At 34.4% G+C, this 12,728-nt stretch overlaps 1 protein-coding gene across 4 annotated transcripts in view; it reads right to left on the bottom strand.

Moving 5' to 3' along the window:
• Window positions 1-12,728, bottom strand: part of Bmp2k (BMP2 inducible kinase) — a 120,211-nt gene that overhangs the window by 11,873 nt on the left and 95,610 nt on the right. The gene's annotated exons all lie outside the window — the stretch shown is intronic.

Below are 12,728 nucleotides of genomic sequence, written 5' to 3' on the forward strand. Positions count from 1 at the left end.
GACTCTCTTGCTAATGACACTGGCTTCAAATTCTTACCTGTAAGAATCTGTAAACTCTGTAAGTAAACTACTAGTAAAAAGAATTGAGGTGTGTTATGGACATGCAATAACTCCTCAGGATGAATGCAAACATTATGAACTATAATTATGTACTAATAAAAAATTCAATTAGAAAGAAAAAATTTACCAATAAAATTATCACCTAGCAAAAATTCAACAGAGCTTATCATAAGGACACACAAAATACAGTTACAAAGTTGTATTTCTTTTGTATCTTCATTACAAAACCGTGCTAAAAGCAGGTGTGGTGACACATGTATGTTGATGTCAGAGCTTTTGGAGGCTGAGACCAGAGAAGCACAAGTTAGAGACCAGCCCAGACAACTCAGTAACTTAGCGAGACCCTGTCTCAAAATAATAAAAGCAGTGGGTAACACTCAGGCAGGGGAGGAGGGCGCTTCAAAAGTTTAAAAAAACACTCAAAGTACTATATTGTTTTCATCAAACAGTGTTTTGTTAAACCTCCTAGTATCTTTTATTAGTAGCTTTTTATAATCTGAAGGTCTGTGTGTAAGGTTAAATTCTAGAAATATTGTAAGGCTTCATAAAAATTATTTTTATTAAAAAAGGAACATTCGGGGGCTGGGGATTTAGCTCAGCAGCTTAAGTGCCTGCCTTGCAAGCAGGCAGTCGTGAGTTCAATCCCTGGTACCGATAAAAAGGAAAAAGACAAAAAAAAAAAAAAAAAGGAACATTCAACTTTATAAAATCCATAGCAGGTAAATATTTCAAGCCTTAGTTTCCTCATCTAAAAAGTAAAAATAGTGATACTTAGCAGGAAGAGTAAACATTAAGTAATTATTTAGTGAAAGTCAAATACTGGAGGGTAAGAAGTTAAAATTACTGAAGTATACTTTCATAATAAATTCATTATGTGAGGTACTGAATGGCATTCAATTATGAGTAATAGACTTCAAAAAGCTTATTATTTACTTTAACAGTCATAAAACAATTGTGTTAAAGTATGCATCAGTATTCACATGCCAATCCTCACTGTAGTTATTTGGAAAATGGGTAACTAAGGTAAAAACAATTAGTAGTTCTGAAAAACAAGTGTACCTCACCAAATAGACCAGGAATATGAATTTGCAAAATGAATCTAAGAACATGAATATGCCCATTCTATGTTTGTTGGGTCTTCATAAAAGGTAATTTATAGATGTTCTGATTTCAAAGACATCAGTCTTATACAGTACAAAAGAAGACTCCAACTCAAAACCCAAATCTGTAATCAATGCCCTAAGTGACATTCTTTTGGGTAGATTTTTATACATTGTAGTATTCTTTCAAACAAATACTCCATAAAAGGCATGAGATTCATAGTAATGCCACAGTATTTTAAATAATATTGTGAATTATGTGTTCTTAAATGAACCTTCATAAATATACCAATAATTTCAAAATATTTAGAAAACATCAAATGTGAGGAGAAGGGTATCTGCATCACACTCTTCCCCTTTCCCTTTCTTAAAAATCAGGTTTCCATTTAAAGGGCAGTTGTTTTTTAGTTATAAAACGGGTGGCTCTTTTAATCATGTAAGAAGCTTTCAGGGTCAAGGAAATTTTATTTCGATGTTCTTTTCTTTGCTGTCAGATTATAAGAGGATAAATGGTTTGAAACTGCTATATAATCACATGCCTTCTGTTCTCTCATCATCTAAAGTAGGAGGGAGGGTTGTAAGTCGAAAACTCATGTTGAATTGGTAACATACTGCCAGTCATCATTTCCCAGCAATTTATCATATTCAGTCTAAGAATTAGGGGATTGTCTGAAGACAAGCCAAGTGACATGGTCTAAGTAAAGGAAAACCACAGTAGCTGAGCATGGTGATGCACGCAATATGATCCCAGCACTCGGGTGGCTGAGGCATGAGGATAGGAGCAAGTCTAAGGCCAGCCTGGGGTACACAGTGAGTTCAAGACCAGCCTGCACTATATAGTAAGACCCTGTCTCAAAAAAAAAAAGCCTGGAGAGCAAGGGAGGAGGGAGAAGAGAGGGCATGGAAAGGAAAAGGGAGAGGAGGAAGAGTGGGAAAGAGAGGGAAATGAGGGAGGGGAAGGAAACAAACACCATACTAATTGTGAATCATTTTTCTCACCCAGGTTAAAAATGCCATTTCTATCATTATTCATTATTATAGATTTTCCTCTGAATAGGTTACTGCTTTTATTTGCTTTGCTACTATTTATAAAAGTTTTAAATCAGAGTTTGATATTTACTTATGAATTGTGTGACCTTACATAGTCTCTGGGCCTCTCTGAGCCTCAGTTTCCACTATTTAGAACAGAATTCAATATTACTTACAGCTTACATCTTGAAATTAGAGAAATGGAAAATACTTGATTTTCAAGAATCATATATAGAGTCTAAAGGAATAAACTATACACCTCATTTTGGCTTACAATATGGCTTAACTAATGTGGTCTACAGACCATGTAAAATAGTCTAATGACTGACTGGTCTACGTGCTAATGAAACTCTCCAAATACAATTCTAGAATTCCATGATACCTTTATATGTTTCTGAGGTCATGGGTGTTTATTACACTAGGAAATGCACGTTCTACCCGCATTTTACAAAATCCTACATTCTGTGTTGGTATACACAGTGGACAACAGTGCCTTCAGAATAACAGAAAGGTGTGTATCTCTAGACAGAAAAAGAGTATCACATACTATAATGAATACTAGCAGTTAATGCTTTAGTAAATGTAGGAATAATGGTTATAAAATCAGCCTCACAAATAGATTCTAGTACGTTAAAGGTTTCCTTCAGTGATAAAGAGAATATTGGCTTATTAACATTGGAATTCCACACTTCTCAGGCCTGGCGCACTTAGCACTCAGCAGCTACCACACATTTAACACTTAAGATTTCAGAAGTTAGTAGCAAACAGTAAAAATACTATTACAATAATAATAACCAGTAACAGTCACAATAGTAACCAGTATTTACTAATGTATATACTTTACTAGTATCTTCTCAGGCACCTAATAATTCTATCAAATAGCTAGTATTAAACTCTAGAAATTAAGTTCCTGCTTGGCAAGCACATGGTCGTGAGTTCAATCTCTGGTACCAAAAAAAAAAAAAAAAAAAAAAAAAAAAAAAAAACCACTCTAGAAATTAAGCAACACCTAATATCAGATGGTTAATCTGTGACAGAATCATGACTTGATCACAGGGCTTCATAATACCAAAATCAGTAGTTTTTCTAATAAATTATGCTATTATCATCATTTGTACAACCTAAAATAAAAGGTAAATATAATTCCATGGTAAGTAAAATATCAGTTTAAGAACATAAAACATATTTGTATATATCATCAAACATGCTTTGATATAATTACTGACTTTTTGCACAATGGTTATTTATAAAATATAAATTTTCCTATAAAGAAATGTTAATATAAGAAGAAATGCTAGATCTAACTTATTTTAAGACATGGTCTACCCAAACGTTATCTTCTGCTAACATTCCTTTTTAAAAAAGTATCCAAGTACCATTTTAAACTAAGGCACCAAATGAATCAAAAATGATTCTATGTAGTCAACCAGGTCAGGGCTATTTTCTGTAAAGAAGAAAGAAAATATGCAAATAGAGAAGATTAGAAGAAGGTTAGAAGAGGAACAGGACCTAGGGCTAGGGACACAGAAAGCAACCATTCTTCTAGCTTTCTGGAAAACACCAGGCCACTTATACCATTCTATTTGCCTATAACACCTTTCTTCTGGTTTCCCTTCTGGAAAATCCTTTCTTAATTTGACACCTTTGTCCAACTTCAGATTCTGTGATCAACTCTTTAATCTTTAACATCACTTTCCTCCCTGCCATCTTTCCTGTATCCTTCCACACCTGTGTCACAGGCTCTCCTATTTGTTCTTCCACCGTAGAAAGCATTAGTTCCTTGTAACTTTGAGTTGGGAACATTACAGAGATATTTCTACATATCACACTGCGAAACCCATTTAAAGATCAATGGAAAAATCAGGCCTCTTTTATATTTCACTTCCGGTATGGCTCTTTGAAATGCTGACCATTTAAATCCTCTTGCTCCTCAGGTTCTGATATTCTCTCCTGCTACTTCTATATCACCCCCCCCCCAATTTTTATACTACTGCTCTTTCTTATGTTCAGTCAGCCAAATGACTATTTTTTTCTTGCTGACATGTGATCACAAGTCTTCACTCATTAATAAACTCCAACACTAAATATGATGGCTTAGACCAAATTACTGGATCGTCAATTCCAAACAAGTTTTAGTTTAAGTGCCCACATAAGCCACTTAGAAAATATGTTATCAAAGAAATAATCTCTGATCTATCCAGATGGTCTACTTATTTATCCATAATCACTATACTAATAGGTCACCTGGATTTTTATCCAGATGCTTATCATCATCCTCTATTGCATCCACAACCGTCTCCACACAACCTGATTGCGTTCCAAATGACTTCAATTTTGCCCTCATCAGCACCTCCTCTCTTCACATCTCTCCTGCTAATCTCACACACTTTTATAATATTTGCTGTCTTCTCTCCTAAACCAACTGCAACAATTAACAGATTATGAATTGACTGCGTTGTGAACCAACCACTAGCAAGCTAGGCTGGTTCCTGAAAACCTCTCCATGCTTACAGGGCTCAAGCTATCCAACTTCTCAAGCCACTGACCTACCGACACTTCATTTATCTCAGGAGACAACCCTACCACATACTTCACAAGGAAAACGGAAGCCATCAAGCAAAATTAGTTCTCTTTAGTTTTCTATTGCACATGTTTCAAAACTGTGTCCAGTTTCAAAAGGAGAAATTCTGAGATCTTGTTACTTACTTTTCATCTAGGCTGACTTCATCTCTTTTAGTATTCTATTTTGCTTTGTTTTGGGCTTTTTGTTAGGGGAGTCTTTGTCTCTTTCTTAAAACCCTTTTTTATTCATTCTCTTTTGGATTTTCTATTAACACCTACCCACATTATACGTAAAATCCCTTCCCTAATCTTTGTCTACCTTTCTCTACTTATAGTATAGTTGGTTCCTACAAAGAATAACCACAAATAACCACAAATATTACCTCAATTTCCTTATACCCTTACACTTCTCAATTCACCAGAATCATGATTCCAACTACATTATTCTTACCAAGATCAAGTAACTGCTAACTGCTAAATCTGACAGACTACAATTGTACCTCCACTCAACTCAATTTTTCTATTATTCTGGTAGCAAACCAATCTGAATGATAACCAAACTAAATTTCCTCTTAAGATCAACACTGAAACTAATTTGACTGAGAATCTGATTAGATTCTCATCCAATTTGGCTTGCAATCAGAATTATGGAAAGAATCAAATTCACGGTACCATTGTATTTCCAATCACCTTACCAAAAGCATTTCAAAGTATGATTCGTTCTTTATTGTTCCCTTTCCTCCGCTTTCTTCTACTTCTCGTCTCTACAGCTCTGCCCCCCATCTGTCTTGTCTTTAAACTCTTAGGATTACCCTGAATTCTCTTCTCAGCCCTTTTAACCACTTATCAGTCCAATTCTTTTGGTACAGGATGACCAAAAATTACATTTCTAATTAATTTTTATAAGATAACAGAAAATATAAAAAATATAAAAATGTCAACTTTATTCAATTTAATAATCAACTAGTTGAAATGACACCTGAACAGTGATGCTAGGGACAGTCAGTATATAAACAAAACGCTGCCACAGTGATGCTCAGGATACACTATTAAATGGTTAACTTTCCACAATGGTTTCCAGCCACTTATTTGACAATCTGCTTTCTGCTCAACACTGCTGCTTCAGTGTCAGGACCTTATGCCTAAATGCCTACTAGTAAGATTGCAATGCACCCTGCCGCCGCCACCATCACCCGACTCCTACCAAACTCCAAGTTAACTATGTGTCACTGAGCTCTTCCTCTTGCCCTACTCTACATTCCCTCTTTCCAGGAAAGAGCATCATCAATTCTGCCAACCAAAATTCTGTTAATAATTTTAGTTTCCTTTGTTTCATTTTGCAGCATAGAGACTGAACCTAGAGACGAAACCCAGGTCTACATCCCCAGCCCATTTTTTAAAAATGCTTTTAAATTTAAGACAGGGACTAAGTCATTAAATGGCCCAGATTAGACTCAAACTTGCAATATTCCTGCCACAGCCTCCCACAGTGCTAGGCTTACAGTCATTTGCCACGATGTCAAGCAAAACATTCCTTCTCATATAGTTACTAGAACCTATTCAACGTACCTTTATAACATCCTCAGGCCACCCTATAAAGCATCAAACTTTTCATGAATTGTTTTGGAGGAGGGGTAAAGGAACTCTCATTATGTAGTTCAGACTGGCCCTGAACTCACTCTGTAACTCTGGCTAGACTGTATTCATCACAGGGTAATAAATAGGCAAGTACAATTAAATATTATTTCTAATTCCTATTTTTAAATATATAGTATTTTAGCAGAAAATAGGCATCTGCACTAAAAACTGCTTAAGTTTTAACAGTTTGTGATCATTTGCTCAAGTCCATTTTATCTTTGCTAGTGATATCAAGATGATTAGTTGTGAGGACATAAATAGGATTTATAATCTTGACTGCAAAAAAATTAGGTTATAGATTCAGAAGGGAAATAAACGCATATTATGATTACAACTAGTTAAAAACTATATAAAAATTAGAGCACATTTGACATTACTATTATGGCTTTTTGACCCACAAAATTTTCTAGTACGGTTAGATACTACTTTTTAAAAATTTGGAGCCAGATGTGGTGACACACACCTGTAATCAATTACCAGCATTCCAGGAGACAAAGGCAGGGGGATCCCAGTTCGAGTTACCCAGTTACCAAGCTTAGGTAACTTAATGTCTTAGTGAAGCCCTGTCTAAAAATTAAAAATAAAAAACAGTTTGAGGATGTGGCTCAGTACAAAAAAATCTTGGGTTCAGTCCCCAGTATCTGTCTGTCTGTCTGTCTGTCTGTCTGTCTCTCTCTCTCTCTCTCTCTCTCTCTCTCTCTCACACACACACACACACACACACACACACTCTCTGAAATTCATTCATGTACCAGCTTCACTTAATTCATCTATATATCCATTTAAGCAGTTTTTCCAACCATGTCTTATTTTTGCTTTTTATTTTATTATTTTTTAAAGTATTTTTTAAACAGAATCAGTTCTTTTATTTCTTTTAGTACTACTTACTTCAATGGAATCCTAACTTCTAATATTTTCCAAATGCAATTCTAAACTCCCTGGGACTTCAACATTTAATGAAAACATTTTTCAGAACTTGCTGAAAACAAAAAACACCTTAGACAGAATGATAAAACACAGCATATCATAATATGCGAGCTCCTTCTTACATAGTGCTTATAATTTTAAAAAGTCTGTATTTTAAAAGATCAGGGTAAATCAAATACTTAACCTTAGCTTGAGACCCTACACATAGACTAAAGGAATAGTTAAAAAAGGTCAAAAGTTGGTTCTCTTCAATGACTAATATACTTGATCTTACTAAGTGTATACCTATTCATGTCTGATCAAATCAAAAGGAAAAATTACTATTATTAGGAATAAAAGGAATATCTGAACAGATCTTCCACATTTTAATTGTAATTAATAACACATTAATTGTACAGACTTATGGGTTTCATTGTAACATTTCCATTTATGTATCTGTCTGTTGAGCTTGGATTGTATGAGTTTTGGCCCAGACAGGACACTGTAGCCAGAAAAGCCTTGGAGGCAAAACCAAGGGGCTCCTATCTTCCCCACCCCTAGGAATTTGCCTCTGGTGCCAAACAAGTGCCAATGAGATATCTGTGCATCCCTAATGCCCCTCAGACACCACCCTCAACCTAAGCTACATGTATGCCTCCACTCCACGTGTTCCACTGAGAGATGGGGGGGGGGATGCCACACCCCAGGGGGTCGGGGGTCTCTCCCCGCACTCTTAAAATAAAGGTCATTTATATTTCATACTTCTTATCTTTTCAGCCTCCCGCCCCCACAATTCTATCGGTATCCACCTTCCCTTCTAGCCTCTTCTCTCTCCTTCCTCTTTCCTAACAGTCACATCTGGATATTCTTCTCATTTTAAAAGAAAGACACTGGAAATCATGAAAAATTCTATGTCAATAAAATTCAATACCACTGATGAAGTGGAAAAATTCGAATTTCAAAATTTACACTGGATACCAGGTCTTGTGTTTCATAACAAGTGTGTTAATAATCCCAGCATAACAAGTATGTTAATAATCCCAGCAGGGAAGCTGAAGCAAAAACCCCAAGTCTGAGGCCAGCCTGCCTATATAGTAAGTTTAAGGCCATGCCTGAACTGCATAGTGAGATCCGTCTCAAAAAAAAAAAAAAAAAATTACACTGGAAACAAATTTGAACAATAATTAAAGAAACTAATTTTGTGTTCAAAAATCTTCCTACAAAGAAAATTTTTAATAAGCCCAGTTTGTTTCACAGGTAAATTCTACTAAATGTTTAAGGAAGAAAAAAATCATAAACTACTAGAGAATATACAAGTACTACTTCCCAACTCAACACAATTCTGAAATAAAACTTCACAAAACTAATAGGAAAAACAAAATAAAAACACCAAAGCCCAGTATCTTCCATGAATTAAGGAAAACCAGCATTGTATTTTAAGAAAGTACAACATGGTTAGAGCATATCAAATTCAAGAATGGATCCAAGACTAGGCACTACCACAGTCTCATTTCCCCCAAGACTCCATCACACTTCCCATTCAGCAAGCTCAATCAAGTTAAAGGATTTTGTCTCACACCTGAGGAACACTGCACCTGCTATGCAATGTTTCACATCCTCAAGTCACAGTGTAAGTGCTACCTTGTTTGGGAAATAAAAAATTACTATTCATTTATTAAAATTCTTAAATTGAAAGAGTAGACAAGAAAAATCATGACAAAATGGGCAAACTACAATATTCTCAAAAAATGAAAATATACTGCAGCCAAGAAATGACACTATTTGCAAATTAAAAGTAATATAAATTTAGAGGAATTCCTCAATGTAAATATAAAAGGCACAGAGACAGAAAAATGAGAAAATTTTGTAAGATCAATTTATAAGGCATAATATCCTTTTTAAAAAGGGAAGATAAGCAGAGAGTGAGGGAAGGAGGAAAAACTGGAGGGAGGCAAGGAGGCAGGGAAGGAAAGGAAAATCACCAAAGATATAAAGCAAAAAAATGTAACTTTCTGAATTGAAAAGGCCCAAGGCTCAAGTACAGTGGTAAAAAATGGCCCAAGATAATATCAAGTGTCTTGAATATTTATAGCAAGTTAATTAAAGGTGCTAAAAGTGACAAGAGAGAAGGGGGGAACTCACAGTAAGTCATGGACAATGGATCAGTGTGATCAAATGGTACCATATTTCTTAGTAGCAATATGCAAAATTGTAGAATACACTGAAGCAATACCTGCAAAATTCAGAGAATATATATCTACCCCATAATCAATTCACAAGCAAATAAGTTAAAGTTTGGTGAACAAAGGTATTTTTAGGCCACAAAGTTTAAAACTCTTCCTACCATAAATACTTTCTCAAGAGTTAGTTGCTCTGCCAATAGACCAAGAAAAGGGAACGGAAGAGACAGAAATTTCTCAGAAAGCTAAAGAATGAAAGAAAATACTAGGATTATAAGTACATGTACTGCCCACATTGCTGAACTCTGAGATGTAACCAAAAATGAAAAGGATAGCCACTTTAAATTACAAGGGAATTTATACTTCCAAATGGATATAAATTAATGACAAGACACATTTTTAAAACTATAGTAATTATGAACAAGGTAATCAGTTCCAGGAAAAACAAAATCTTACAGAAGTAATAATGGTATACTGAACATCTCAGCAAGGACAAATACTTACATATTCAAAAATATGCTGATTGAACACTGATTCAACCAAAAGCTGTATCAAAACTATGAGGTGAGGCCAGGGATTTAACTCAATGGCATTAAATACCTGCCTTGAAAGCGGTCGTGAGTTCAATCTCCGGTACCAAAAAAAACTAGGATGGAAGGACAGAGGAAAGGAGATATATATATGCAATCATATGTCACACATTTTAAGAAACTTCCTGAAAGAGTTAAAGATATTATACAAATCTATACATACCCATGGTTATAGCAGTACAATTGATAATAGCTAAATCTTGCAAGTGGTGTAAATGCCCATAAACAGATGACTGGATAAAGAAAATATGGTATTCATACATAGTGGAGTACCACTCTGCCACAATGAAGGATAAACAAGTCATTTTTAGGAAAATGGATACATCTTGAGACCATAATATTAAGTGAAGTTAGTCAAATATGCAAGCTTAAAATATTCCGTTTTATTTTTCTTATACAAGAACCCAATATATAAGTCAAGACTAAAATAAAAGACAAACAGTAGGAAGTAGGGAGATCTTTTTCAAATGGAAAGGGGGGATCACTGGAAACCAGTCGTTCAAGACCAGCCTGGACAAAGCAGTAAGACTGCATCTTAAAAACAAGTCAGGCCTAGGGACACAACTCAGCTACAGCACAGTTGCCCAGCACGTGCAAAGTCCTGGTTCAATTGCCAACACCAAAAAGCAACAAAAAAGTATATTTTAAAGTAATGATAAACTAAAGAGTAACAAAACAAAAACTAATCTTTTACAAAGTCAAGATTTAAAGGGTAGCTCCAAGATAAAGCACTTGCTTAACGTATGGCTCTGGATTTGACCCCCAGGATCACCAGAAAAGAAAATGTAATAAAAGTTCTAAAAGAATTTTCTTTACATAAAAAGAACCAAATTCCTACTAAAACCAGTGTAAGAACACCAGACTCAAGATAGTGGTTCTTAAATGTATGTAACTTGCTAAATTCTTACCACTCTGTCAGGTGAATTTTTTTTTTTATTCTCAAGTACATTCTTTGTATGGTTTAATTAAAATTAAATTCTAGTAATAATTAATTCTCAAGGTCAACTAAAACAGCTTATCAGATACACTTATGGAGAGAATAAGTTTTCAGTAGATTCAATTGTCTTACTATAAAAAGAAGATGAATGCTCTCAATAGTTCATTTTTCCTTAAAAATTATATATGATAAAGTATATTTAAGCTTAGTAATACATAGGTCAGTGACATTATATTATTTTACATTTTTTGCTTTAGTTACATTTTTCTAATTTAATAAATATCAATTTAAGAATACTAATACAGTGATTACTTCTTTTTCCTCTGGAGGCACATTTTACCGATGACCATTTATTCTTTTATTCTATTTACTTAATTTTTCATATTCAAATCTTCCCAATATTCATGTTCACACAAACATGTCAAGTAAACTTTTTGGTGGAAGGACATTTATATCAAATGCTATCTTTTACGGGTAATCATAATTTTTTTAGTATATGTGCTGCTGAAGCAAGTGCAGTCAATTTTTTTAAACTAGTCATAATTTTTTCATACATTCAATGACTATTATTAGATAGGGACTGGGTTGGTTACTGGACAGTACCAAAAGACAATCATGCTTACAACCCAAGAGAATTAAATATATATATGTTAAACGACATAATAGCAACTATTAAGCTCAATCTATAAGCATACTGCCAACTTCAAAATCTCTAGATCAACTTCAACTTCAACTAAGAGTATCCACAGAAAAGATCAACTGTTGAGATTTACTCCAGTTTCTAAAATCTGCTAGCATTTTGCCAGGGTACTATCAGGAGCTATTAAAGAACCAAGAAGTCCTTGCACAGGTCCAAGTCAATATGAAAAGCACAGTGCAACTCCTTACAGAGTATCAGAAAAAGCTAGAAAATACTTTCTGTACACAAATGAGTATATGAAGTCATTAGTTCTTGAAAGTTAACAAAGACAATTTTGAGATGTAATTAAAGGAGAAATACTACTTTTATATACTAGAATATTAGGCATGTTGAAGATCACATTTATGCAGATTAATTACACAGGTAGCTATTCTAGTTAAGGATATCATGTCATACATGAAAGAGGTATCTTGAGGGCAGCAAGCAGAATATAGTTAACAATATTGACTGTTTTCAATAATAGCAAAGACTATTATTGAAAGTATGAAAGGGTTAGAAACAATCTCATTACTGTGTTATATGTACTCAATAACTAAATCTGAATATTCAAAAGCTGCAAGTATCTACCAGAAATCCTAAACATGTAATTCGTATTTTAGCTTTACATTCCCAAGTTTTCCTTTCAGTGTTATCCTTGCATATACCTTGAAAATGGTAGTGACGCTGTTACGATGTAATTTACCAGAGGAATAAAAGGAGAGAACCAAAAAACAAGGCTGGCAGTTACCTTGACGATCTTTAACTAAATCGTCACCTTTTAATAAGCACACAATGTCTTCTTACACAACTTCCTTCACCAAGATTTAAACTCATTTTTTCTCTACTACACATGCATAAAGAATTCATTTATGCCAAAGTGAGATTCTATTCCATCCTACTATTTTCCCAGTATTAACACAGTGTGATTACCTTGAAATTATCACTAAAAATATTTTTTACTATTGAATACCATCAATATTTAAATTGTGGACTGAAATCAAAAGTTGGGCTGTTATAAGAAAAAATTAGCTAAAAGAAAATAACTAT

Source organism: Cavia porcellus, unplaced genomic scaffold, assembly GCF_034190915.1.
Source record: "Cavia porcellus strain 051 isolate PalLab524CR breed Dunkin Hartley unplaced genomic scaffold, mCavPor4.1 scaffold_4, whole genome shotgun sequence".
Taxonomy (NCBI): Eukaryota; Metazoa; Chordata; class Mammalia; order Rodentia; family Caviidae; genus Cavia; species Cavia porcellus.